At 40.9% G+C, this 3,800-nt stretch overlaps 1 protein-coding gene across 1 annotated transcript in view; it reads left to right on the forward strand.

Moving 5' to 3' along the window:
* Nucleotides 1-3,800, forward strand: part of FAM228A (family with sequence similarity 228 member A) — a 19,910-nt gene that overhangs the window by 11,076 nt on the left and 5,034 nt on the right. The gene's annotated exons all lie outside the window — the stretch shown is intronic.

The raw sequence follows: 3,800 nt of genomic DNA on the forward strand, positions 1-3,800 counted from the left end.
TTTACTTCTATTCGTAGTTTGCTATGAGGTATTTTTTGAGATCATGGATATATATTAATTTTTCTACATTTATTGAAATGATTATGATTTTTCTTCCTTTCTTAATGTGGAAAATTATACTGACCTAGTTTTAAAATATTTTATTATAAACATTTCAAAATATACTAAATGGGGACAGTGCAGCAGATTCCCATGTACCTATCACCCAGGTTCAACAACCATCAACATTTTGCCATACTTGTTCTCTCTCTCTTTTCCCCCTATTCTCCTTTTTTTGTTCTCACTTTTCAGGAGAACATTCTAGGCCTCATGTCATGTACATTACGACAAACAAATATGAAAGAAATACCATAGTGTGCTTCTGCTCATGAAGAATCTCTCAGTTTCTGTTTGCTTTAAAATGTCTATATTTTACCATCCCTCTCTCTCTCTCTTTTTTTTTTTGTTTGGCCAGGGCTGGGTTTGAACCCACCACCTCTGGCATATGGGGCCGGTGCCTTACTCCTCTGAGCCACAGGTGTCACCCCATCACTCTCTTTTTACTTAATAATCTTTATGTTTCACAGCAGATTTTATGTTCACAGCAAAATTGAGTGGAAAGTACCTAGAGAGTTCCATATACCGTCTGCCCCCCATCATTGACATCCTGCACATGGTGGTACATATGTTATAATTGATGAAACTACATTGAAATTATCACCCAAAGTTCAAAGTATACATTAGGGTTCACTCTTGGTATTGTACATTCTGTGGGTTTTGATAAATGTATGATATGTATCTACCATTGTAATATCATATAGAATAATTTGCTTCCAAATCCTTCCTTCCATTTATCCTTTCTTCCTCCTAGCTTCTGGCAACTACTGACCTTCTTACTGTCTCTAGCCCAGGGGTCCTCAAACTTTTTAAACAGGGGGCCAGTTCACTGTCCCTCGGACTGTGGGAGGGCCGGACTATGGGCCCTGGGACGAGTCGGCTGCTAAGCCAGACAGGCAGCGGCAGCAAAAACACCTGGTGGGCCCTAAAAATGTCCTAGGCTGGCCGCATGTGGCCCCCAGGCCGTAGTTTGAGGATGCCTGCTCTAGCCTTTTCAAATTTCACCTTCATGCTTAAAGGATATTTTCATAGGATTAAGAATGCTAGGTTGGGGATGGTGTCTGTGGCTCAAGGAGTAGGGCGTCAGCCCCATATACCAGAGGTGGTGGGTTCAAACCTGACCTTGGCCAAAAACTACAAAAAAAAAAAAAAAAAAAGAATGCTAGGTTGGTAGTTTTCTTTTGAAATGTATTTTGTTGGCTTTCATTTTTTCATTTGAGAAGTCAGCTATTAGCTGTTCCTTTGGAAGAAATTTGTCTTTTTCCTTTGGATGCTTTAAAGATTTTCTTGTTGTCTTTTGATTTTCTATAGTTTTATATGATGTTCTAGATGTGGATTTCTTTATATTTATTCTGCTGGAGTCTTCTTGTATCTGTAGATTAATGTCTTTATTTATTTTATTATTTTTGCATAGACAGAGTCTCATTCTATCACTCTTGGTAGAGTGCTGAGGTGTCACACAGCTCACAGCAACCTCAAACTCCTGGGCTTAGGCCATTCTCTTGCCTCAGCCTCCCAAGTAGCTGGGACTACAGGGACCTGCCACAACGCCCAGCATTTTTTTTGTTGCAGTTTGGCTGGGGCCAGGTTTGAACCCACCACCCTCAGTATATGGGGCCGACACCCTACCCACTGAGCCACAGGTGCTGCCCAGTAGATTAATGTCTTTAATTAGTTCCACGAAGTTCTCAATTCTTTTCTCTTTGTTATCTTGGGCATATTTTATTCTCCTCTCTTTTGCATATTCTAAATGAACATATTTTAAATTTTCTCACTGTATCCTCTCTGTCTCTTCTCCTTTTTTGTCTATTTTCTATTTTTTGGTCTCTTTATATTTGATTCTAGAAATTTAATCTGTTGTTGAACCATCCATTGAGCTCTTAATTTCAGTTATTTTATTTTATAGTTCTAGAATTTCTATTTGGTGCTTTTTCAAATAGGTTTTGGGGAATGTTATGTGTACTAACGGGCCTGGCAAGTTCCTGCCTTCCACTGGGGAAACAACCAAGTGTACTGCTGCTCCACTTAGCTGTCTGTGGGAGGGAGTTGCTGAAAATAAGGTTAAATGTCCCAATTGCCAGACATCAATGAAGCTCTGGGAGAAAAACTCTACTAAAGATCCTGGGAACACAGAGGAATCAATTTCTACCCTCATACTTGATACTGGAAACCCGGCACTTGAGTGCTTCGGGGTGGGAGGAGGAAAGAGTCACAGACATTGTCAACTTATTACTGAAGGGCTCTCTCCTTGCTGGAATTATTTCTATGGCTATCCAATGACTTTAAAATTATTACTTCAGGGTGTAAATTTTCTGGTATTTTCTATTTGTTGCAGCAGAACTTTCAGCAGGTGCAAACTTCTATGTTCTATGCAAAAGGGAAAGTCCTGTTATGCTCCTTGATTTTCCTCCTCATCCCTGATCCTGACTTTGGTTGGAATAAACAATGTTACTCTGCTTCTGTTTCAGCTAGTGATTTGGAAGTTTTATGTTCTATTTCTGGTTTCATAGTTTATCAATTTTAACCAAAAAAAAATTTTCTTTTTTTTTTTTTTTAAGACAAGAGTCTCACTTTGTTGCCCTAGGTAGAGTACTGTGGCATCATAGCTCACAGCAACCTCAAGCAACTCCTGGGCTCAAGCGATCCTCTTGCTTCTGCCTCCCATGTAGCTGGGACTACAGGTGCCTGGCTATTTTTAGAGACCGGGTCTTGCTCTAGCTCAGGCTAGTCTTGAACTCCTGAGTTCAAGCAATCCATCTGCCTTGGCCTCCCAAAGTGCTAGGACCTATCAAGCATTTTTTTTTTAAACATCAGTATTATGTAACTCTCCATCCCCTGAGAAGACAAAGGTTTTTTTTTTTTTAGTTGTTTTTTTTGAGACATTCTCACTTTGTTGCCCTAGGTAGAGTACTGTAGTGTCATAGCTCATAGCAATCACAAACTCTTGGGCTTAAGCAATTCTCTTGCTTCAGCCTTCCAAGTAGCTGGGACCACAAGTGCCTGCCACAATGCCTGGCTATTTTTAGAGACAATGTCTCGCTCTGGCTCAGGCTGGTCTCAAACTTGTGAGCTCAGGCAATCCACCTGCCTCAAGTGCTAGGATCACAGGCCCAGGATGAAGGGTTTATTTTGCTTTGTTTTCTTCATCTCTGCCCTCTGGCTACTCTGCCTGGTTGTCATAGCTCCCCAGCTGGCCCTCCTCCTTTACTGTGGTCTCCTCCAGGCCATGTTTACAACAAAGTCCAGAGTCCAGAAGATAGCACATAAGGGGCTACCTGGTCCTACCACTATTTCTGCCTTCATCTTAAAAATCCCATCTCCCTAAACAAAAGAAATAATTTATTAACCACAGGTTGGCATGTCTCTAACTCCCCAACCTGTCAGGTTGCCAATGCAGGCAAGAGGGACAATTATCAGAGGGAAGTAGAACTCTGCATTGCCTTTTCCTCCAGCAGCAAACCCCTGGAGATTATAATGGGGTTCCCAAGACTTGGCTGACACATAGTCAATGAGGAATAAATGGTTTGTTGAATGAATAAACTAAGGATCACAAGAGGAGGCTTATTTCCGTAGGTAGTACTAGGGAAAACCCTCTGAGAGGGAGCCTCCTATGGCTGTTTGATGAAGTAATGGAGATTAGTCAGCCCAAGCTCTAGTTTGAGCACCAAAACCAGAATCCTTCTTTTTTTTTTTTTTTTTTTTTT

This window comes from Otolemur garnettii, unplaced genomic scaffold (genome assembly GCF_000181295.1).
Source record: "Otolemur garnettii isolate 467f Iridium unplaced genomic scaffold, OtoGar3 scaffold00022, whole genome shotgun sequence".
NCBI lineage: Eukaryota > Metazoa > Chordata > Mammalia > Primates > Galagidae > Otolemur > Otolemur garnettii.